Source organism: Haliotis rufescens, unplaced genomic scaffold, assembly GCF_023055435.1.
Source record: "Haliotis rufescens isolate VD_foot unplaced genomic scaffold, xgHalRufe1.0.p SCAF_1, whole genome shotgun sequence".
NCBI lineage: Eukaryota > Metazoa > Mollusca > Gastropoda > Lepetellida > Haliotidae > Haliotis > Haliotis rufescens.
The window spans coordinates 86,765,679-86,792,321 of NW_025963779.1; the positions used below are offsets into that span (position 1 = coordinate 86,765,679).

At 37.4% G+C, this 26,643-nt stretch overlaps 2 long non-coding RNA genes across 2 annotated transcripts in view; both read left to right on the top strand.

Moving 5' to 3' along the window:
* Positions 1–2,783: 2,783 nt before the first annotated feature.
* Positions 2,784–26,643, top strand: part of LOC124147089 — a 42,604-nt gene continuing 18,744 nt past the window's right edge. Inside the window, exon 1 of the long non-coding RNA XR_006862758.2 lies at positions 2,784–2,937. This is a non-coding gene — a long non-coding RNA (uncharacterized LOC124147089). The remainder of the gene's footprint in view (positions 2,938–26,643) is intronic.
* LOC124147088 lies at positions 8,968–14,077 on the top strand. Its single transcript, XR_006862757.2, has 2 exons — positions 8,968–12,616; positions 12,892–14,077. It is a non-coding gene; the product is annotated as an uncharacterized LOC124147088 (long non-coding RNA).

The window sequence follows — 26,643 nt, forward strand, 5'->3', positions numbered from 1 at the left end:
GACAGTTTTATTCTTCTTTTCACTTGAGACCATTGACACAGCTGTATACGCATCGGTATGAAACATTTAAGTCTATTTTGTGTTGAATATATTTTACAATCTGAGATTAGAGGTCGTATATAATTTAAGATAATACTACTTGTTGTGTCCACGTGGGAGTTTAACAGTGTGGTTAGTTTGTGTTTCCCTGTCCGTAAGTTACTGTTATATCAGAACATTCTCTGTGTTTAATCAATGACGTGTCTACATATGTGCATATCATTGAAAATTAAATTGCAACATATTTGGTCATGATTGTTTATTCCGGTTGCCTTTGTGGTAGCAAGAAGTTTGCAAAGGGATACTTTGATGTGACAGACATGTGTTGAGGACCAGATCAATACAACGAGACACAATGGCATGCATTCGCGTACAGATGTGACTTTCACTGATAGGTGGACGGGCGTGATGCGAAAATAAAGATAGCTAATTTGCCTCGACATGTGGATAAAATACAATATTATGCATTGAAACGACGAATATTTTTCAAATAAAATTAGAGCCAGCTGTTACGGTGAATTTGTCTTCCCGCTGAGACGGACGGGTACCCGACGGCGAGCTCTGTGGGGGGTAACATGGCGGATATTTAATCAATTTGAGCTGTCAGGGCAGTACGAATGGTAGAAGATAGTAACAGGCAGGCAGCCTGTTACGTTTTCATGCAGTTCGCTATACATTTTGATTTGTCAAAATTAAGTGCTATGAATTTCGTAATTAAACACACACACACACACACACACACACACACACACACACACATTTGCCCTTTGAGTGTTATGGAAAAGGATCAAGAAATTTTTAAATCATTCCTACCAAATATATTAAGTGTAGCTATTTCTTAAAATTTAATGGTTAATAGATCTCGCATTCTTGTAGCACTTTGTACAATCAGTAGTTAATAAACAAGCTTAAACTGTGTAAGATTTACAAAGATATCACATTTACATACAACATATTGTGGTAAATATACATATAACACGATGATTTGAAACAAAGTGGATGCTAAATTTAACCAAACTGCCTGAGTAACTTTGAAAGGCCTGAAATCAAAACAAATGTCCTCATCCTTGTCTTTAAACTGAAAAACATAAGATACAAACATCAACTTTGTATGTTGGAATAATGCGACAGTATAGATTTGAAAATATATCTCTACATCCGTGGTATTATTTTAAAATATGAGTAAATAAATAGGTCCATGCATCCTCTTTCCATATTCGTTAAAATACTAGTACTTTGTCCTCTCGTCATAAATATTGTGATTAATAGGTGTCTGAAACTGTCATAAAACTATTGATATATTATCATGATGGAAGATTACGTTTAAAAGAAATTTTGTAACATCAATAAATGAGTGATTTATGCACTAACTATAACCACCTGGCTGTCAAATCATCTCGACAATATCTGTTGATGATTTACTGACAAATTCACCACTGACACAGTCAATAATTACATGAAACGAATAGTTGACATGAATAATCTTTGTGGTACATGCTTATTAAACAATGAACTGTTTCTGTTACGAGTTATCGTGTTCTTGTTCAAACAATTATTGTGAGCCAAACGCCGAAGGAAACAATACGCATTAGTCAACGGGAGTCATTTTTCAATTTGGACATGATGCTCGAGAATGCACATCCCATCGTGTTTCCAAATTATCCATCGCCGTAAAAGATTCTCGAATTATGCCAGAGCATAGATTATGAGATCTGTAACAGAAATTCTTTTGTATGATGTTATTTGATTCTTACAATATAACCGTCTGTCTCTGGACTCTAGCTCATCTAATCTCTTCGTTTTGTATACTCATGTGTCATGTTTTGTCACCAGAAAACAAATACATCGACTTTTTACTGGTTTCTATTCATACTTTTATGCGACACGTGTCACTTTTGTACTCATGTAAGCCTACCACTTCATCTCAACTGTTCTAAGATATATATAATTTATATTTCGTCAAAGTAATTTTCAAATTCAATTAAAAAAAAATTAAAATAACAATTTTTAAAAATCAATTAATATTCCTCATTAAGTTCGTAAATAGCCTTTTGAAATATATTTCTGTTGTATATTCGTCGAAATTAAGAATATAAAAGAATAGTACATATCGCATGTGAAAAGAATTGATGATGTTTGACTATCGCCGATTAACTGGGTAAATTATTCTATTTACTTTGCACATCCTCCATTTGTGCGCTCTATCCTTGGGATAAATTGACCTTTTATCAAATCTATCGATGAAACTAATTAGACTTGAGTTGGTGTAGAAAGACCGCTATCATGCCATCAGCTGGTCGCAGCAGGCACGATAAAGATGTCGGTAGCTGCCCTCAAACAGCGCAAACCAATCAGCATTCAGTCTGGGCCTGCATCGCCCAATTAACTTTAAGTAGGCGTGGCTTTAGCAGCGGGGCGGAAATGTCGTTTCTAAGCGATCCATGCTTGAAACAAACAAATTTTTCCACAGGATTTATTTAAACATGTTCAAACGTGGATGAAACGCGCAGAATCTTTATGATAATTGAAATCAAAATCTTATTGATAATCACAAAAGCGAAAAGCGAAATGATTATGAAGAAAATTTAAACTACATATCGTATGGAATTCCTACAAAAATATTAAATAAGATTCTGCTGAAGCAATTATCTAAATTACAAAGTAATTGGAGAGGTATTTAGGATGGGGATGTAAATTACTTTTAAATCACGTCCAAACACTCCCGGTGTTGGCAGCAACCTGTCGAAGCATCGTTTGATAACGTGGCCAAGCAATTACCTGAGTTGATAATACAATAATTGCACAGGTACAATTACGTCAATCGGGTATATAAACGCTTTGGCTACCTGTCGATATCAGTCGGGCACACGGGCTCCTTGCGTTACCACGGACCTTGAGGTAAGTAACACGTTATACCTAGAGACAGGTGTTCTATCTTTACTTATATCCTTTATTCTTCAATCGATTCTCTACATGTATTGAACTGCAGTACATTCACACATGCTGTATTATATGTGTGGAAAATTTCCATGACAAGGATGTATGAAGGCATCTGAACACAGCTTTCGCAACTTTGTAGTGTTGTAATAAAACAATTAATTATAATGTTAAACAATTAATACAGTTTTCAAGCTGACCTGAAGTTTTGTAGATGGTACACACGTTACCTGAACAAGTCTTGCTGAATGTTTTACTTACGTGTTCGGTGGTCTTATATTTACATATGACCTGGTACAATGAATCAGTGAACGACATCAAATACCAAGTATATTAAGAGGTAGGTTAACACATTATTATTCAATATATATACCACAAACTATTTAGAAGTGAATAGATAGACATTGCAGTGTTTAACTGAAAACATTATCCCACTGCATGAAACAAGTGATATCTATTTGCAAATCTTAAATCATATCTATAACTATTAAATTAAACAATTAATTATAATGTTAAACAATTAATACCAGTTTGCAAGCTGATCTGTAGTTTTCTGGGTTCTTTTTCAATTTTGTATTCATTTACCTGACCTGAAGTTGTATAGATGGTACACACGTTACCTGAACAAGTCTTGCTGAATGTTTTACTTACGTGTTCGGTGGTCTTATATTTACATATGACCTGGTACAATGAGTCAGTGAACGATATCAAATACCAAGTATATTAAGAGGTAAGTTAACACATTATTATTCAATATATATTCAGAGATTAATTGTCAATGTTGTAATATACCACAAACTAAATTTATTTAGAAGTGAATAGATAGACATTACAGTGTTTAACTGAATACATTATCCCACTGCATTAAACAAGTGATATCTATTTGCAAATCTTAAATCATATCTATAACTATTAAATTTATTATTGATAGGTCAGAAAAGGTTATTGATAGGTTAATAATTCGTATTAAAAAGCAAACTAAAACTTATTTTATCAGTACTTGGTTTAATTTATATCACACAGGAAATTGGATTTGGTAATAATTATAATTAAGTTTTGTTTACTTTTTCAAACTTATCTTTCATACGGTTCGTATATAAAAATAATAATTCCCAAGCAAAAATATTTCCAAATATTGCCCCACTGTCCATTCCAGCACGTACATGCCTCTGAACCGAGTTTGGTGATTCTTAACGAAATTAGCTCAATCTGAACTTTGAAATAAACCTGAGCCGACCTTACAAGAAACACATTTCCTTTCTTCATAGCTTTTATCAAGAGATCCGGCCTCCAGCGTGAGTGTCAAAACTTTATCTCTCCAAGTGTCAGGGCTTACCAGCCAATTTGGTTATTCTCTACCAAATACAAATTACAAGTGCACTAAATGAGTGACTATAGCGGCATAACGGAGAACATCACATGGGCGAGCGATTTACCGTATTAGTTGTCCCCTACCTCGCTAAGATGGTTCATATTTCATGTTTTCAATGGGAGTTTTGATACTGTGTTGAGATAGAGGAATAACGTCAGGACGGGGACACGAGTGGCGCTGCCTCACGAGCAGGGCAGGAACGCGGTGGGGGTGGCGGGTGAGATGGGGACTGGTGATATCATTATGTAACGTTATGTTGTATATATTCGAGTAATGTTACAGGTTCATATTGCACGCTCGTAGCGTTGCCTTCCCCTGCAGTTTAGTTTATGGTATCCCCGAGAAGACATGCTTTATGAAGCTGCGCTGAAAACCGAAGTAGATTAGTTTTCTTTGATATTTGTTGGGGAATATGCTTGATGTAAAATCACCGGTTCTGACAGCTTTTCCAGTCTCACGGTAAGTTGGTGGAGATCTTTTGATCTATTTCATATACTAACTCAGTTTGAATTGAGTGAACACTATTACTGAAATGATTACGATTGAACATTATCTAATCTAATTGTTTTTAACGATCGTATTTCGTTCATCCTGTTTATTATAATGTAATATACCGCTTTAAATTGAACGAACTAGTTTATTCAATCCTTTTAATCGCATCAAATGTTAGATTCAAAAACGCGTTAACGCCGTCAACATAAATTGTACAATGTGGTTTCTTAAAGTTCAAGATCAAGACGCAAATTTTGGAAATAATTTTAAATTCCAATATGAAACAATGTATGATTGAAGTACTGTCTGACTCGCTCGGGATCCGCCCACATTGACTCGTATCAATGGCGTCTGGCAGATTGTCTGTTTAAGGCGCTCGCTAACGTCTTTACAAGTCATGTTAACGGAGTTTGCCTGGATAAGTGGGAGATGGAAATTTGTCTTTCAAACCAATGTAAAGGAGTTTTGACAAGCACACAAGGCCCTATGAGCTATCAGCTATTCTTTGAATGCGCCACAAAATCTTCACTAAATTACCCCATGTAGTATTGAGAATTATATTCGCTTCGAATCGACCCTTGAATGCTTTGCCGGTGCCCCTCGGTCCAACACAAAGATTGAGATTTGAATTGTCACAAAAGACGGCTTGGAAACTTGTTGAATACCCGATGTCTTCTCTACCTCGTCAGTACCAACTACACACCCCATACAGACATGTTGATATACGCTCCAACTGACGACACCTAAATATCATGCATTAGAATTATGCATTGGTGCATCACGTAATTATTCGGCGCTAATGAAATTCTCTCCTCTGATTGGTGGATTTTTGTATCCCGATCTGGGGTATTGCAGAGCGACTATTTCCAAGCAACACTGAAACCAAGGCCGCAAGTCACTGCCACATTGTACTCCACCGCTGGAATGTAAGCATTTGTTAGACATTTGCAATTATCTTTCAGTAATTTCCCACTGAGCGGTCAAAGCCGGTACGTTTCTGTTAACCGAGTACTGCCAGTGCTGTTATGAAATTGACATAAATTATTCAATCTGAACGTGGTGTTGCGTAAATGTATTGAGCTTTGTACCAATATAAATGTACGCCAGTTCATTCAATTAAACATTGAGCAGATATGTTTTGTATTCATGAAAGATCTGAACATACCTGTGTAAGTGTTATGTAAAACTCGATCTAACGTTCATTCTTCTGCATGTGTTATTTTCCGTACGTGTACCACATATTCGACCTATCTACTTTTATATATGCAATCAACTCGTCCATAGTTCACCTGTAATCAATAGCACTGTCGGTAAGATGAAAGGAAACAAGTGACAGGTGAGAGGTAGAGGTCATCAAAGGTCGATTCACGCCCACATAAGCAATTTGTTCAAAACGAACGCGCCTACAAGATGGTGTAAAGCGCCTGTACATATGCGCCGAGATGGATATTTTATCTCCAGCAATCGGGAGTTTATGTGTTGATGGGTGCTCACTATATAGCTGTGGTAATTAATGAGCGGCATAAAAGAGAGATCGTCGAGGGCACAATATACTACTGCTCGTTAGTTGACACACGTAGCACTGTAGGTACAGTTGCGTCCAGTGTCACCCGAATTCCGGGTTCTCTGTACCATGACACTACATGTACCCCAACAACCCCAACTCATATGCTATGCACACAACCTCATATACACCGCAGTGTCTTGAGGGGTAGGAGGGGAGGGGTACAGGGGGCCTATAAAATGGCGTCCTCATGGCCACCATACAGTATTAACAATCTTGTAGCACCATTGTTATAATCTACTGAATCCTATAACACGGTGTAAAGGACGTCTTAAACAAGTAGTGTATGTATGAACCACAGCGGTGACTAGGGTTCTGAGATCTTTCTTAGTCCGGAAGATAATGTGAGCTCAACTTGTCAGCTAGTTTCTGTAATGTCAAAAAATATTCATACAGCTTGTGTATAATAACTTGTGGCAAAATGCAGACATCAATATTTTGTTTATGACCTGTTCTAAGACCTCATCGAGCTGTGGTTACAAGTCTGAAACTCTCACGTTACAACATACACACGGTGTTGGCGTCATAATTGGGAGCCATGAGTTTTTCAAATAATTTGTATATTCTAACTTGCTGCTTGGAATGCAATTAACCATTGCCATTAAAATGTGTATGAAACGTTTTTTTCAATGCAAGCGTTACATTATGATAATTACCGGCAATAGTGTGATGGGTGTCAAAGGCTGTCCGTTGTCTGATGATATGCATTGTCCAGCATACATCCTGGAGACACAATTGTCTTCGGTGTCCCGTAACGGGAGGGGTCGGGGAAATATGGCCCGGGGGCCCAGGGGATGTAACAGTTGTTCATTAGGGGAAATAATATCATATCAGTCAATCGCCCAGGGCTAGTTGCGGTACTGCTTGGACTAAAAGCTTTGGTCATAAATTAATAAAATAGCTCCACTGAAAAAGAGCGATGCAATTACAAAAGTATTGATGGCGATGTTTAAGTCGATAATTGCAGGAGTTTATATAATTGGTGTAGTTGAATCGCCGGATCTGTGTTGGGAAGGGGGGAGGGGTGTATGGGTGGGTTGGTGGTGGTAACACGCTGGTTGTGTGAGATCCGTCTCAACGTCCATCATCAATGCGCTTACATGGAAACAGTACACAATATAGACTATTTCACAGCAAGTTTTAATATAGCTAATATAGCCGCAACGGTTTGGTCGCTGATGTTTACATAGTATTATGTACGCCCGACATACATACGTTTATGTAATTTAGTGAGTATGATATTACGCCACTTTTAGCAATATCCCAGCAATATCAGAGCCGAGGACACCAGAAATAGGGCAACACACATTGTACCCATGTTGAGATTCGAACCCGGGTGCGACGAGCGAACGCTTTAGCCACAGGTCTACCCCACCTCCCCAGCATATGTAACAATTTCTACACTATCGTACAGCACACAAGGGACACCATTACTATTCTGTCACCTGTTTAAGATGATTAATCTGAGGAAGTGATAAACGATTTTGTTCACATCAGTTTGAAATATTTGTCCTTGTGTATGGAAGTCGAAAGTAGTGGATATCATTATAGATCATTTGAATGTGCACATCCTCATGATGTAACTGGTGTACTGTGATGCATGATCACTAGGTTACATCGTCCCATGGCCTTCAGATGTTTCAACTAATGATCTTACTAACATATGCACGACTGCTAATTCACTTCCAGTGTATTTTACATGCGTTAGACCCCTTTAAAGAGGCACAGAAGCTGGTATATAGGGCAGTGAAACGGCAATAGTAGAAACACGTTTGCTGTGATAGGTTAGAGCCCCCGAATGGCTGATGGAGGAAGTTAGATGTGTTAAAGCGCCCCAAGAATGTCTCCGCCCTTATCCCATGATCCCTACCAAAGGTGCAGTCAGTGCCCTACCACTAAAGATAGTCTTTAATGATGACTGCCAGTTACCGCGGAGTGATGCTAGAGAGAAGGACGGGATGAGGCAACAACACGGATCCCCCTCCCCTCCACCCCACGTGCACATCTGCGCACACCCAGTTGACACATGCACATGCGATGTATGGTGCAGCCCCGTGCACACAACTCCACTGCTGTCAGAGCTATCAAAATACCGGAGTGTTCTTATGACTGGCATTAATGCTCGATCTGTTCTCAAGTCCCGTCCTGCTCCTCTGATGTCAGTTTAAAGCCGATGAGGGTCGAGGAACAGCAATGTCATTGGACATAAAGAAGGTGTAAATCATATACCCATGGTCGCCGTTCGCGGGGATACTGCTTTCGATTGACGGTGTAAAGATGTTCTCAGCTAATGCAGCTGCTAGCATCATTTTCATATTGTAAATTTAATTTCAAACGTTAATTGGCATCGCAAAGTAACATAACTTCTGAATCGATGGTGTTACCACAGAAGTAATTATGATATTGGTGACATATTAGTGGCTATTTGCCAAAATATTTAATTGATTGATGGCATGTGAAAATACTCCGAAATGCTTAGGGTTGAAATTCGACACAGGATATTATCTAATGAAGAATGTTATTTAAGACAATATTTTCGGATCATCAATCACCACGGTAGACAACTACACCCGCATATAGTGGCAACCTGGTAACATCTGGGATCTGGGATTCTATATTTAGAACTGAATTTTATTAAGCTGCAACAGCTAGAGTTGTAATTTTGCATGAAACTGCCAGTTGACAACCGGCATGAGGCTGTGCACAGCTGCCTGACCCTTCCGGACATGTTTGCCTACCTTCATACTGCGCATGCCAATTTGGATGTCACTTGCCTGCAGTCCCGCTGTGCAACAGAAACCGCGAGATTTGTACTTCATAACATGGCTTCCGCGAGGTCGTACGAGATTTCAAGCCGACCAAAACTCTCAATGATGTTTGTGGTACGCAGATTTGTAGCGGCCTAAGTAGTTTATTAGCTGACAGTCGGGGCAGGGCCGTGCATGGTTGTCATGTGTTCGGAGCTTCCGGAGACGTGTACTGAACGAGAGGGTCGAACTTCCCATGGAAATAAAAGATTACTGTTCTATTGGTGCTTGCTTATTTGGTGCAAGCTTAGGCTGACAACCTCAGTAATTTTGACAGTTCTTCCTTGTAAATGGTATGCAATCAGACAAGAATTTTGCATGGATTGTAACTCTAAATGTGGTTTTGTAACTCGATACCTGTGCTGGAGCACCGTACATACGCATATGCTTATTATATGGGCAATTTGCCACTCAATAAGTGTTAAAAAACCTGAGTTATTACGACGGATCGTAAACAGTTGTTTAAGGAAAGGGTTATCAAATAATCTTTCATTAATTTTACACGATATTAAAAGGTCATTTGGTAAGGCTAGTGTATGGCTCCCCTTTATTGGCCGTAATTCTAAACGATATCAGTTCGTACGAGGGTTATAAAGTTCACATGAAAAGCCCGTTATCCTGCGATATTGAATGCATAGCTCTTCGAGCACTGGGAAATTCCTGCAAATTATCATAGACTTGGTGCATAACCTTGCGCAGCAGGTTCAACTGATGATGTTTCACCTTAGGTAACTACCGACATCCAGTGCTTGCTATAGACTCGTGCAGGACTCGCACCACTAAACATCTAGGTATGCATAATTACATTAGCACCACCGTCAGCTACTTGAGGGTGTGAATATTTATAATTACTCGAGGGGTTTAGAGAGCACACAAGTAAATGACCTATAACTAGGGCATGAAGAATAATATTAGAAACAAAACGTATTGATGCCTTACCAAACATTTACAGTTTTGAATTGATACAAGTCTTGACTATATCGTTAATTTAAATGGTGTTTTTTTGTTGGATTATGAACTATTATTGTTTGAAATCCACTCACTACAATGCAATCGATGCTTCATCTTCTTTGTTCTTGAGTTAAACTCTAACCACTGATATAATTGGCTCATATTGATAATGTTCTGAATTACCAGCCAATCAAACAGGTCGTAACAAAATGCTTGTGTCATTAAATGACATTTACTCCACGTGGTATTTGCCGCGCATCAGTCAGTGTCACGAACCCAGTCCATGTCATAAGTCAATTCCCTCCTTCCTATGTTAGCTAGCCTTTTCACCTCTATCTATATATAACTCGTTAGTTTACAATCGGCCGTTCAAAACACTTTCAATAGGGTTTTTCTCCTGATTGTTCAGCGACAGTGCTATGTGTCATATGAAAAGTGTCCACACAATGGCAAGGGCAATATTTTCGAACAACCCTTGACACATTTTGCTTTCATCCAGTGGCTTGTCAAAAGGATTTGAATTACTTTGAGCTGTATTATTTTCGGAAACTATGAAGATTAGTATATTGTATCAGTGACTGACATACCCGTGGGTTTATGATGCAGCAGGCATTGACATACACGTGTCCGGACATTGTTGGTAGCTGAACACATCAAACATTCCATACTTGTATCTACATATACTGCCTGAATAGGTGTGTTAGCTCGTCCTTGTACAACAAGGACAGGCTGTGCAGATGATATTAAGAAACACGGCAACATTTACAATCACCGTACGTCACTGCCACCATTCTGTATGGGTGGAAGGTTAATTCAGTTGGTCTTAAAGATGCTTGTACCATTTGAGGTTACCAAGTGTACTTGCGTGATTGTCTGAATATTCGCACTTGATTTTTTATTTAACTAGAACGAACATAGCGATAATTATAAGTAGCTTTTCTTAATTAAGACAAACCAATAATTCATAGGTCGTCGTTCGGCGCTATTTGATAAATTAAGATATAAAATGTGTTATTATAAGTAGCTTTTCTTAATTAGGATCTATTCAATAATTCATGGATCGTCGTTCGGCGGTATTTGGTGGATTAGGATACACGAAGCCGCTCTATTCTTTACTGCAAATATTCTTGGTCTTCCTAATTTTATCAGTCAAGTTCACTGGACTCCTTTTATAGAGGGTCCATTGAAAGCGGTGAATGAAATCGCCAGGTCGTGGTTCCGTCGGGTCATTCATCTGGGTAGGGGGGAGAGGGGTTAGTGGGGCAAGGCTTCCCCTAGAGCTCCTCAAAATATGTTTTATGTCTGTTGCTTCTATTACTGAGTATGTTCCCACATGTCCCCGACCTGGTAACGTACCCCAGTGGCAGCAGACACAGAAGATGCCGTCTCCTCCTCCTCATCCCCCTCCTCCGTCCTGCTTCGAGTACAGGGAGTGGTAGGAGATGAATCGGCAATTGTCGGAATCCATGATTACGCCATCGCCATTACTAATACTTAGTCATTCAATGTAGGGACACCACACCGGGTAGAAGAAACAGGGGCCAAGTATCATATATACATGAACATATAATGTTCTTCAAACATATTGACATGCAATTATTAAGAATAGAAAAAGAATCGACGTGTCATTTTTACCCGAGTTTTTTTTACTATTTCCTGCTCAGATTTTGTTGAAAGACTTGTAGTCAGTGCACGACGAACCACCTCCCTGTGAAGTTGAGAAACCTTTACATTTCTACCCAAATGCTGTGTTCATCCAAGCGCCTCTACAGCCTTCGCCTACGTACTTTTCCCATATGCTTTTGAAAACTCCGTTTTATTCATTTGCAAAAGCTGAGGCTTTCCCCATTACCACTTGGCTATGGGATGTGTAGGGACGAGCGGACGGGTGCTACCCCGTGTGTACCGTCGGGCCGCCTGGCTTATGTCTGGGAGATCTATCAAGTGTGGATAGGAAGGGGATAGCTTTCATTTGAGATAATTCATTGAACACGTGTGTGCAAGATCAACACCGCAACATATTAAGGCTCAGATTCAAACCGTGTTTCCCTTTTTTCAATGAAAATTTGACTGACGAGTCTATATCGTGACTATGAAAAGGACTATCCTGCTAGAGCCGATGAAACTGTTGATCGTGAGATATTCAGGCGGTAATGTCATTTTACTCTACCAATCTTGAAGCAAGTTTGCCGCGCCTGTACTCGTCAAGCGTTGCTGACGGGAGAGAGTGAAGCGCTTGTCGATATGAAAGCTTGTTCACTCTTGCGTGGCTTGTGTTAATATTTAGGTCATCGGTCTTAGATGCGAATCGTCCGACATATTGGCAGGCGAAGAGCTGATTCGCTCCGTCAGTCCGCCGGCCAGAGAGCATCAGGCAGCATGAGAGACCGCGCCAGAACACAGACGGATCTCGCCGAGACTGGACGTGCCCTGTCCACTTCTGGTCACCGTTAGGTACTGTACAGTCTTGGGATGGTGTTTAATTAACTTACCCGACAGAGCCTGCGCGTTTCGTCACCCGCTGGTATTGGATAGCATATCACGGCAGAAATAATTTGATCAAGCTGACTGCGTATGGTAAGAGGCAGACGGCCGTCGATGTTGTATGCCGTGTTAGGGCCGTTGGTGTTGGTGCAGACGGAGGCGGGAGATAAAGGCTCTGTCTTGGTCAGTTCTATGTTTCAGATACAGGTGAGGCATTTTATTAACTCTCTTCATTATTATTTCAGGTGGATGCTGGCGGAGATTGGACTGAGATCGGACGAGAACGAGACATTGGTGATGTACGTCGGCAACATCGTCAAGGCATGAGGTGCAAATTGCCCGGACATACCGACTGTCCCCTAGTTACCAAGGCAACTAACTCAACAAGTCTAAATTTCTCGTAAACTGATGGGCCTTTTTTCTGTGTCGAGACTGCTAGAAGTGAGTCGAGAGTAGAACAGCGGGGGAGACGGTTTAGTCCCGAGTCCATTGTCTCCTCCCTACTGGACAACATCGGCTGTGGGCCAGGATATCTCACGACATTTGCACATATTGCTGGACGTATTTGGATTATCGCTCGCGGTGTTTTTGTCCTCATGTGAATTCTCCTGTGATGCGAAAACACACGCCTGGTAACACCCGGCATGACTGGAGTTTACCGTGCTGCCATCCCCGGGAACCTGCCCCACCCCACGGGATCTGCTCCCACTCACGGGCACCTGCTTCATCTTTGCGAAGGTCTAGTACCTGGAAACTGTGGTCAAGACGAAGGCTCTGTTTATGTCTTTGGTTATCTAGCTGTATGATTGTTGTTGAAATATCATAAAGCTAGGTTACCAAAGGCAAAAATGGTAGCCATATTCAGCAACAGATTACGGAGGAACAGGTGTGTTTATTTAAATCATTTTTTATTTCCATAGAATACTTAAAATACTATTTTTTAATTCCCTTTCTAAGTATTATGTCAATTAAAACACTTTGATCTCGTCAGAATTATTTATTTGGCTTTTACAAAATTGATTAAAATTAATTTCATAGAAATACTAAGAACGTTAGGTGATTTCAGTAATTTTTATACGAGAACTGTTGAATATAGATGACGAGAAATTAAGTTTTAAATTAGCTTTTGTTTTATATAAAATTTCACAATTTTCTGTATTATCTATTTGAAAAAAAATCAAAATGAATAAATTTCTCATTGACTATATGTACACTTTCTTTGTCTTTCTCCCGTCTCGGGAACGGATCTTACTGTGGGATATATATGTTGTAACGCAATGTATACCTATGAATCTTGTTCAAATGCAAATGAGTAAATTGCATTTTCAATACTGTGGTATTACGTTTTATGAATTATTCATATCGAGCCAACATTTGCATGACTATTTTGAGAGTATTCTTTTGAAATAAATTCGAACCGTTGTTGCGATATGTATTGACATTGTATTTATTGAATACTCAACACACAACTACTTTTGTCAGATATTTTCTATGGGAGAGTTTAGTCTTGAACGCATGTACTATAAACGGACAGTTTGAACAGCTTTATCGTGGGTTCGAGACTTACTCCATCAATGTCACATTTTCAAACACATTCAATTGCTATAACAATTCAAAAATAAATTATATTTCTAAGCTTGCAATTCGACAGTCAATTTGTGTCAATATTTTTAATGTTCACCAAGTGTTTATCCTTAATTATTATCAGTAATCCTTCTGAATTAAGCAATTCGAATGTGTATGGAATGTAAGATAATGTAAATAAATTGGCGGTTCATTCAACCAATGCATGGAAATTTTCCACAATCAGAAAATTGCAAAATGTATTCAGTGAAGATGCTTGTGCGTCTAAGTACAATCGAGTGGGGCTGTTTAGTGTTGAGGGTCTCTTCGCGTACAAAAAACGCATTCGCGCTGAGAGGAGGGCTTGCGTCCCCACCCCTCCCACAACAGTAACCCTCAACACTCTATCAAAACTTTGTCAATTTCATCTCATGCTGCTCCGGGCTGGTGGAACCGACAGAACATCTGTGCTGTGTCAAGTTATTGATATGTGTCTTGAGCTATTCAGCAACGATGAAAAAAATATATAAAATCTTCAAAGAGTGACTACGGTCCCACACTTTATAACTTCCTGTTCTGCGCATCTGAACCGCGCAGGAGCGGCAACATCAAAGGGAATTTGGATCATAAGCCACATGTTATGTATGATATAGCCCGGCCGTTGGCGTTCTCTTATTGGCTGAGAGGACGTCACGTGGTCATGTCGATTGCATCAAGCCCTTTTCATCCATCATAAGTGTATCTATATATAACATTTTCGACTGGCAATTAACCTCGCCTCCTCAGTACATAGCTAGTCTACTTTGACATTCACTTAGTGAGCAGATGACTCCACTGTGAGATGGTGTATTATGCTAGCTAATTACTCGAGGGAATGTGCCACAATATTTCCCTGTATCTGTTACGCTATTTTGTATCCCTGATGATATGAGATAGTTTACATTTAGAACTTTTTGCACGCAGACAAAACGAAAAGAAACCAAAGACATGTTTGTTAAAAATTGTAAGCGTTTAAAGTGATGATTGGAGAAAAACGCTATTATAATGTTATCATAACTGATAAAAAATGTTACAATAATAGATTAGTTATATGATTACCATGATGAAGTTGACTGAAAACTGATAATTTGAGAGAAAGTTAAATTTTGGTTGTACCTTTCGGCAATGTAGACACTTAGGTCTGATCAATATCAATAATGTTATGCATAGGTTATTTTCTTTTATTAACATGATAGAAGTTCTCATTTGGATAATAACTGGCATTGCACACTTCTCCTGTTTGTTTAACGTATGAACGTTATTTATTTATTTATTTGCATCTCTGTAAGTTTGTATGGGGGTATTTTTCTAGACTATTTGTGTTGACATGAACGACGTGTACGATTTGTGCAAGAACACAAAACTATTATTAACATGTAGCCAATTTTGAACATTTGTCTCATTACATAAGACTGTGCTGACAATACTTAACATATGTTCAATACGAAATACGTCAACGACACAACAAACCACTTCAAGGCAGTGTCATTGAGTGCATAAATATCCATTGATTCCCGTCTTTCATTCATCATTTTCAGCCTTAAAATACTTCATTGTTAAATTATTTCAAACCGTTCACCATTAAATTTCTCTGTGTTTGAGAGACCTGCACGTGGCTCATCAGCCCGACCCCACCCCCCACCACACCACCACCCACCCCCACCTCACGGTTCACTCCCCCTTCTTCTATGTGATAATTCAATTTTACATCGAATTTAACATAATTGGGGCGGTTGAGGAGAAACTCATGCATTTAAATTGGGGGATATTTCTCCAGCTTTTGGGGGAGGTGGAGGACAGAGGGGTGATAGGGGCCTTCGTTGATATTTTACTGATTAAATTCGAGTCGACTTTGATGTCGTAATGGGTAGAAGTGAGTCAGTGAGAGAGCTGTTCACGGTTTCCGATCTTCGTGTGTGTCGCTGTAACGAGAGTACACACTCCGTCTTCACTCATAAAGAAACGTGTTGAAAGCGGCTGTTGCTTACAGTATTTTCCATTTGCAGAATTATCAATTGATGAAAAGGAAAATGGGCATTTAGGCGTGAATTACAGACAAACATAAACCTGGCAACAGATATAAAGCGACTCGCATAATATGATAATCTGTCTTCTCAAAGGACACTTAATGTATACACATACATTTCGTTTGGATGTAAAATGGATGACATAGTTTGATCCATCAGTACGTATTTGCATAGCCCGGTACTATATTAGGAAGGCATTGTGTGACAACATGGTTTTTTTAAAGATATTAAAGTGAAAATTTACAATAGACATATATTTAGATAAAAATATTATAAAGCATACTTCACATTTTTTCTTTCATGGTTACCAAAGGAAGAAGGAAGGCATTGATAAGAAGCCTGGAATTTGAAACATTTTCCTGGCAGCAAAATACTTGCTGATAATTAAGATAATGATGTAGAAACTAATGGAGCTAATGTGCAACAGTGAAATAACACGAGGGACACACTCACATGAAGAGGGCTCGGTGACAGCATACACAGGTGCACTGAACAGACCAGGATCATGCTATGCCAGACACTCAAAATATAGATGTTAAAAATCTTACGAAGTAATAACACAGATTTATTCCATAATATGTTTAAACTCTATGTGGCGCGTATTTGAGGTATTCATGGATCGTAGTCTTGTTGCCAATATATTTCTCCCTGGAGAATAACGGTATAAATGTCTCAATAATCCACCAACGGTAAATTAAGTACAACAGGAGTAAAGAAATATTACAACACACCTATATCGTCTTCAGCAAGAATATGCTTTTTTCACACCCGTATCCTTATAACAGGCCAATCTAATTCAGTGCAGGAAGCCACGAAAAATAAATTTACCATATTGAGTTTCATAACATGTATTATCTATCTCCAATACGATATGTTTTCAACCCATATGGGTAATGGGCCGATGGCATCCCCACATTTCTTGAATAAATTCTTCTAGTTTCTGGTCACCAGATTCAATACAGGGTTTGGTAAATCCAATGGGTTATTTCATGTTCAGCACGTACCATGCATATTTACGTATAGGTGCATAAGTAAACGTGACGTTCAGTGATCCGTTCACATAATATTCACCACCATTTTGCCTTTTATGCATAATGGAATATGTTTCTGCAGATAATGGAGACTGATTATTATTTGTCGTTTACGTTTTATATTATATAAGATAATATCTCGATAACATACATTGTAAGGAAACAGTTGTTTTTTCATGGTGATGAGATGGCCCGATGCATGTCCATTTCAACCTGGACGATATAATTTAGAACATATGGAGGTAGGCAATGTAATACACTATGGCGCGATATACCCGCGTACAAGATAACACTGACAAGTAATGCGATGCGTTTGCTTCAAACATACCTTTTCAATATAATCTGCTGCAGTAGCATGCACTGTATGTTATTTGAGGGATCGGATATTAGGGGGTCATTAACCAATATGTCTATGCTAGAAATATGTATGTGATTGGCCTAATCTAGAAAGTCAACCGAGCAATTACGATACATGTAAACCAACCTTGACATATACAACGGCATTCAAGTGACCAGTCACTGACACAACTACAGAATATGTAATACGTGTACAATGTGTTTTAGTTTTCATTATTACAACAAACACTACATTCATAGAAGCACTAACACTGAGACGTTTTGCCATGCTGGCAAATATTCTTGTGTCGGTAAGACACTGGAAAATATGGTTTGACGGTACCGTATGACTTTCGCCCCCAGCTTATACGAAGGATAACGCTTCATACGCGCATCACTCATGTGATTTATGTCAGGAATATACTTGTTGTTTTATGTTCGTTTTTATGCTTATGCAAAGGATGTAATAAATAAGCAAATATCAATACAAATAATAAACTGAAAGCAATCTTACGTGTGTTATAATGATATACCTTGATGCTACATTGTATATAAACTGCCAGACACCATCTTTGATGGTTGCTAAAAATAAAACAAATGAGAAAAGGTTATTCGATTGCAATGTATTTGATACGGGTATCATAGTTATGTCTTGGACATGAAGTGTGCACTGTTTCGGGGGCGGCTTTCAGCCAAGGAATGTTTTCATTACGAATGCGATTTTTTGGTCCGATCCAATTTTCAGGTTAATATTTTCCTTTGCCAGGCAGTTTATTTTAGCTACTTAAATCACTTAATCTTAGCTTTTGTGTGTGGTATTGAAAAAAATATTTTTTGAAAAAATAAATGTTATATGGATGTCAAACTGTTTCTCCCAGTGAAAGATGTTCGCACGCTTCATATTTATTATTTCATAGGATGTGTACTGTGTAAAAATTAGAAGCTGACTTTGGACAGTGTCAATATAATCTGGATAATCGAAAGATGTACTTTTTTGGTTGGTCGTACACAATATCGGCTGTAAATAGATCTAATATTGGGAAAAACGTACAGTTGTCCAAAACTATATCCCCTTCAAAGATCGGTGTATATGAATATGGCAGACACAACTACTTGAATTTTACACCATCCTTGATTACATTTTGAACATAGAATCGGGGACGTATCAAAATATTCACGCCTGTTTTATGTGTGTAGGAACATGACTCAGGCCACCATGTCTAAGTGCATTTCACTGATAACATACATCACTAAAACGACAAGCCAAACATACTTCCTGAAAAACATTTTGTATCTATGTAAATAACCCTGATATGCTGATATGGAAGCAGTTCCGTATTTAAATCCCCAAATGTTAAATAACACCTGAAAAAAAATAAACATAAATATTCCGTATTAGCTGTGCTTATATTGATTTGATAGCTTCTTGCATGGATTAATGGCGTTGGAGATAATGTATTATAACGTTATGGTCCAAAAAAGCAATTTAACATATATATGTGTAAAAACATTTTTTCAGCGTTTATATCCACCTCTTTTGGGTACAGTGTAGCGGAGTATATAACCATAACACATATTTTCGTAGAAATGATTATATCTGTTCCAATCATTATTGTTTTCACAATATTGTATTAAAAGTAATTATTTATTCTTGGTACATACACTCTTAAAATAGGTACAGTTATTTGAAAATGTGTTGAGCTTATGGCATTCGAATTCAAATATACGTGCACATTGCACCCCTGCACCGGGTAATTATTACATCATACTGCCGTCGTTACGAGCAATACCCTTAACAAATGGAACAATGAATTGCCATGTTCATTAGTGGTCGACAGTTATTGAAATCGCCCATCCGTAAAATTAATGCTAAAATGATCATTCATTGTGAATTTTGAAAACTAATGTTTTTCAAGGCTGTCGTCGTTTTTATTGATTAGCTCATTGTGAATAAAGCATAAGAGACTGCGCATGCGCGACGGACTGAGGGAGGCGCAATATGATTAAATGATCAATAAATCAGTTTCTATGGCAACTGGTTGTTACTGAAGGCATTAAGTCGTAGCTAGTTTGTGGACAGGTTTTAGGACTGTCAATCTACGGCCATTTAGATGGAAATGGAATTGTTTAAGGATGCTACTTCGAATAAAGTAACAGTAAATAGATACTACGCTTATTCAGAACACAGAGAGGACACTTTTAATATCAATTTGTTATGGTTTCGACATAGGTAAAGTTACGTGTTTGAAGTGTTAATTGGATTGTGCAATTAATGCAATAACTCTCCAAAATACACAGTCTCATATTTCATACAAATATAAAAATAAGATTTTAAAAAATTCAATAAATAAAAGCGGCAAAACTGCGTCCACATTGTATTGAGAATATGTTTATTCAGTCAGATAGTTTGTGTCTTTTACTTTATTATGCTTTAGTAATAATGAGTAAAGCAGTTATAACAAGTAAGATATAGTGTAAAATATTTATAACATGTAGCTGACATGCTACAGAGTAAAGTAATTATAGCATGTACATGTATCTGGCACGATATAGAGTAAAACATTTATAACATGTAGCTGACATGCTATAGAGTAAACCATTTATAACATGTAGCATCATGATATAATGTAAAACTAGTTTTAACATGGAGCATAGTGATTTATATTAAAATAGTTAGAACATTTAATTAACTCACATGAAATAGCATAAAATAGTTATACCATAGAGCTGACATGGTATAGAGTATAACTAGGTATGAGATGTAGCTGACATGATAAAATAAAATTGTTATAACATGTAACTTGGATGGTATAATGTAAAAAAAGTCATCAGATGTAGTTCTCATGAATGTTGATTTTCAAATTATCCTACTACATGTCATTTTTAATCATCTGATGCTTCAAGAATGAAAAAAGACTCATGCAAAATAAAGGTTGGTGATATTATAACAAAACAGAACGGCTGCTAAATATTACCAGTTGATAAACTGCTATTTTCAACCCTTTTGAAATTTGCGTCTGTTGGCCAAAACACATGGACGTTCTCGGGGCTTAACATGGATGTTTAAGAGGTATGGTTGGTCTGCTTATAGTAGCATCATACCGAGGACGAGCTGTTAGTCTGCAAACCCCTCAATAAAGAACACGTACCGCTGCCGTGTATGGAGTAAGCAGCAGTGATGTATAACGTTAGTGGAGCGGAACAAGGAAATGCAAATGGTGCCAGGAGTTGATAAGCTGAACGATCTGTTCAATTGTAGCTATCATGTGATTAGGTGAGACAATGTCTGTGTAGCGGAAGCCTCGCATATCTGTGGCGACACTTGATGGCCTCAGTCGGAGAGGATGGTTGATTCGCAGTCGATAGAAGATTATTCCATTTGCTTTGTGATATAGAGGAAGGACAAGGCAACGAAGAACATATTTATACTAATTAAAAGTTCATTATACACTTAAACGAATGTGAAGTTATAACATTATGATTAGTAGTGCTTTCAACACTGTTCAATTTCGGGTTTTGAGAAACGCCAAATATGTTATGATATCCAAACAATCCACAGGCACATAAATTCGTTTTTAAAAAGCGTTTTCAACATACAGCGTATCTAATTGAGATCCAGGGCTTGGGAACATGTCGTACTTGTATTTAATGTATTAGTCATGCATACATATAAGTTATACAGTGTTCCACCTGAGCAGACGCACCCACTGTTGAAACGAGAAGCTTTACAATTATCTATTTTCTAAATTTCAATTACCTGCTACATAAAAAAGTTTTGAAATATATATGCTTAAGTAAACAATATTTTTCGTTTTTAAATAGTATTGCTTATCATGTCAAACTATAAAATATGAGCACAAACTATATGATATATATTTACATGTCTTACACTACTTAAGCTTTAGCAATCCTTTTATTATTTCAATGCTGACAATGAAATGTACATCGAATAATATTGATAACATCTGTAAATTTCAATTATGTTCCACACTACCTGTCCCACGTGGTAAAGACATCAAGACACTTTCATTTTCATCAATGTATTAACGAATATGTATTATTCCGTCACGGCATAATTTATATTAATATTAATAACAATGTGGACCTTTTCTTTTATATACATGGCTACCTTTTAACAAACCTCAATGAAAGGCAAAAACAAAACAAAAAAACAAAACGAAATACGCTGCATTCAAACACAACATTCAGACTGATATATATGCACTGTTTCACTTGTTTCTATTGTAAATAAAAATGAAAATGAAAACGTTGTGTAAAATGTATATTATATAATATAGAATAAATCGTATGCCTGTTGATGTATTTGTAAGTTGGTTGGCTGTTGAATTATGAACAGGGATGATGAAATGGTGTACAGTTAAAACAGTAAATTGGACCTTGTGACAATTTACTACAATTGATCTTGCAAAAATATATATTTATATTTTTCAACTGCGTTACATATATAATAAAATCTATGGGATACCTTAAATTAATATCCCACTAAAACGTTTAAAATTACTACATGGGCCGTTTATACGTCACCATGGTTACACAAACATTGTTTCAAACATGTTATTTTCTATGATTAAGTTGATTGACGTTAAACTTTGATTTGATAGTGAGTCATAAACATATGCCAATGATCTAGTTGGAAATCCTTATGCTTATGGAAAGGGTTTTGTCGCTTTTGTTTTCCTGGTTTCTGAAATGAAACACTGAAAAAGCTCCAGAGTGTTTCTGTGCAAAGACTACCCTTTCAGACGCCTGATTAGATACTTGTAGTTTTAAACCATATCCGGGATTTGTTTTGATGAATTGGGTTCGTTTTCAGGCATAGATATAAAGATATAATGTTTGTAATGCAATCAATCTCGTGTCAAAAAAGAACAGTTGAGTGCCTTGATGGAGTCTAGTTGCGACTGAAACGAATCAACAACATGTCAAATTGTATTAAAGATTTGTAAATAAAAGCGACAAAACCCTTTCCACGTTCATAAGAAATCTTTGCTAAAAGCAGAGACGATTGTACGGTTCATACTGTTTCATGAGCATGTGTTTATGAATAACCATCATGTAGTGATGAAACCAGGTGTTCGCAAAAGCGTGAGTATATCCTGCCCCTACCCATATAAGCTTAACATTTAGTATATATTTTGCATTTCATTTATTCATTATCTCCTCTATATTATGCATGTCGATATACATAAATTCATCGATACCCAAATGCCTTTGTTACATATAGTTCATTTACACTCACATATCTTTGTTATATATAATTCATTTACACTCAAATATCTTTGTAACATATAATTCATTTACACTCAAATATCTTTGTTACATATAATTCATTTTGACGCTCATATCTTTGTTGCATATAATTCATCTAAACAATATATAATTCATGGTACATGCATCGTTGCACGGAACATGATAAAGATTCTGGCATGTTTTATATGGTTTGAGAAAGAATGTTTTCCAGTCTGTCATATAATTTCAAATAAATGATGACAGGGAGACCCAAACCGAAATTAGTTGGTATAAGCAGGGACAAGATGCAATATTGGACAATTCTCTTTTGAAATACAATTGTCATGTCAAAGTTGTCTCAGAGATAACATGATTCTTATTCTTTCTTTATGAAATTCAAAACGCAAAACGCCAGGAAATAATCCGTCTAGATTATCGCAAAATAGTGAGGAAAAATATATGAATGCATCCTTGAAAATTAGTGACGACACCGGGTATATGTAAGGATGTCTTGCTGCAAACTCCAAGCCTCTACCGAATAAGCTTTATTTTAGTTCCAGTTGTCAGTTAATATATATATATATATATATATATATATATATATATATATATATCTGCATATTCAGTAGGTGTATCATGGTTACCCTTTTCGCGAAAACCCGGGGTCATCACAGAAATTTAGTAATCCATTCATATAATGTTTACCATTATTTTGCCTTTTGTACTGTATGGAATCTGTTTCAGCAAATAATCGAAACTGATTATTTTCTGGCTTGGCGTTTTGAATTTTATAAAGAAAGAAAAAGAATCATGTTGACGTTTTATATTTACTGTGTGTTGGTCATGTGTTATCTATAGTGTATACTGCCATATACTGTGTCTGTCTACCAAATTCATGAAGTGTCGATGAATATTAATATTACGTATGAGCCAGAATTGAATCAGTGACTTTCTTCACGTGAAAAACATGCATTAGCTCTGAATATTACACTGTATATGTTATGACTATTTTATTGATTTGTAAATATATTCCATATATATTTATTGACTTTGGTCATAAGAATTATTTTACTTGTAATGAATATGTTTAATTCATTTGAAGTTTGATGAAGTTGATATTGAAAATATTGTTTTTGTACATCGACTGACCACGTGAATTTTTATGTTTTCACATATGGGGATTTATTTCACTGCTAGCAATGGTAAAATTATATAAAGCAAGCATAGTCATCCCCCAAATAGCTCAACGTACAGAACCGACTTCATGCCTGTGAACTTGACCGCTTTGGATGACTTCAAAGCAAGCTGTTGTGATTATATTGTATGTATAATCATGCCCATGGGTGTGCTCCTGTGATTGATGGTGGAGGATAGATGAGGCATAACAATACCATTCTAATCTAAACCTCGCCCATCGATTGTTACTGTAGAAATAAAATAGATAGACCTTACTACAATGGTATAGTTCAATCGTGTTTCATAAACATCACGCATTATGTACGATTTCATACGTTGAAGTAAGTTGAAGCATAATTAAATATTACATATGTACTATAATAAAGTTTAATGCTTTTAAAAATTAAATTTAAACTTTGGGATTTTGAGTCTCGAAGTTTAAAGAAAAGTTTAAAGTATTGTAAATCATATATATTTCAAAACTACATATTATGACCGATATTAATATTTTTAATACATTTCCTGTGTGATTTAAATGGTTTATGAAGAATAATTATTATCCCATCCATCATGTAGTAACAATGGCAGAGTAGTGTTTTACCCTAGGGACTATTTATAATAAGCCAACTGGGCTTGTTAGCCATTTCAACCGTTTATGGACTTCATAAATTTGAAACCCAATCCAACCGATGGATATATACTGTCTGAGTACCCAGCCAACTACTCTGTATATTCAGCCAACTGTGACTGTCAGTATCTACATTAAAATGTGCGATCAATGTTATAGTTATTGTTCCTCTCCTATCTACATTACTGAAGCATATTGGTTTTTTGTAGTTTGCCTGGATGGGCTCTCTGATGAATACTCTGCCCTGCCTTAATGGATGTAGCAATGATGTTGTACTTAATGTTGTCGTCAATGAAGAAGTCCACGCACCTGCTGCAGTCTCTGGTCACATGACACGGTTGAGCATGGTGCAAATCTGTGGTAAGGGGCAAAGCATCCAGACACGATGCATGATGTACAATTTTAAATTAAAAAACTGTTAAAATTAGAACAGTGTTATTTTAAATTGTACAAATACGATTAATTTTAAACTGATCATGATCGCTAAAATCGACCTTCTGTTCAGATATCACTATATCAAGTGTTGGATACAATTGCTTTTCAGAATGAAATATGAGGTCAATGTTGGGTGGGAAGGCGTTTTAACTGATCTGTATGGATTAAACTCCATCCTCACCTTTCAGGTCAGTGCACTCTATGTAACCTTGACGGCTATCTATGTATGTTAGATATATATACCTGAGATAAGTTGCCATGGTTACATTCACTGGCAGGATTAAGGAACAGGTGAATGCACCGACATTAACAAACCTTCATATTCAACAAATGAAAGGCTATCACTCAAGCACAAAATGCTATGCTTCAAGCTATCATGAAGACTAACGAACAGAAAGCTATACCCTTCCAACATATGTTTCTGTACTCCATTAAGTATGGCTATTGGCTTTAACCACTGATGCACCAGTTTACCCTTGTCGCCGTCATAAATAAAACATGTATCGCAGCGTGTTCTTGATGCCACCAAGTTTAGCTATCAATGTTCCGGGATTTACACGCCGAAGTCGTTTGTCAGGTCGGACATCGTGCACATAGCCCAGTCAACAACACAAATGGTAACGAGAAAACAATTAACACATGAAATTTTACCAGTCAACAGAAAGACGATATGTAGATGTAAAATAAAAAGAAATGAAGCGATATTTGTTGTGATCGTCACTTTATTGATGCTCGACCATCTATTATACACCGATACACTTCCGTTTACAAATTTGAATGTACATGTCAATTGAGCTGGCGTTTTGCCAACTCAGCACCTTGCAGCACACACGTGACACCGAGCGGAATCAGTGGGCTCCACTGAAGCTATATGTGACATCGTGTACTGCCATCACTACACCAACACAGGAAGGGGGGTGGTTGGTTAAGGGGTCCGTGTATTGAAAGCCCGTGGCTTTCCGTGCATGGCTTTGTGGTGATCAGAATTAGCACAAGGAAGAATGTGGACATACTTGTAGAATGGCGAATAGGGAATTATTGGAAGAATCTGCAGGGGAAAGGGAATCATACTTCAAAGTATTGTGAGATCTGTGTCGTATTTTGACATCACATATTCCGTATTACTTGTATCTATTTCTCATTTTATAATGGAAAGTGCAACTACGTGTAGAGCCAGCGGTAAATGTATCCGTGGTGTGATAGGATGTTTGTGTCTTCGTCATTTGTGGCAAGGTGGAACTCGTCCAGTTTATCAACTGACGTATGGCTCAACTGACACGTAGTTTTGTTTTGTTTTTTTAATTTTATTATACTTCACAACGCATTTATCAGCACACTTGGATTTCGACACTACTCAGTCCCATTTCACTGTATGAAGGACCCTGCTCTGCTTCATGTCTCTGAAGAGGGCACTACTCTGTCACATTCCACTACAGAGGGCACTACTCTGTAACATTCCACTACAGAGGGCACTACTCTGTAACATTCCACTACAGAGGGCACTACTCTGTC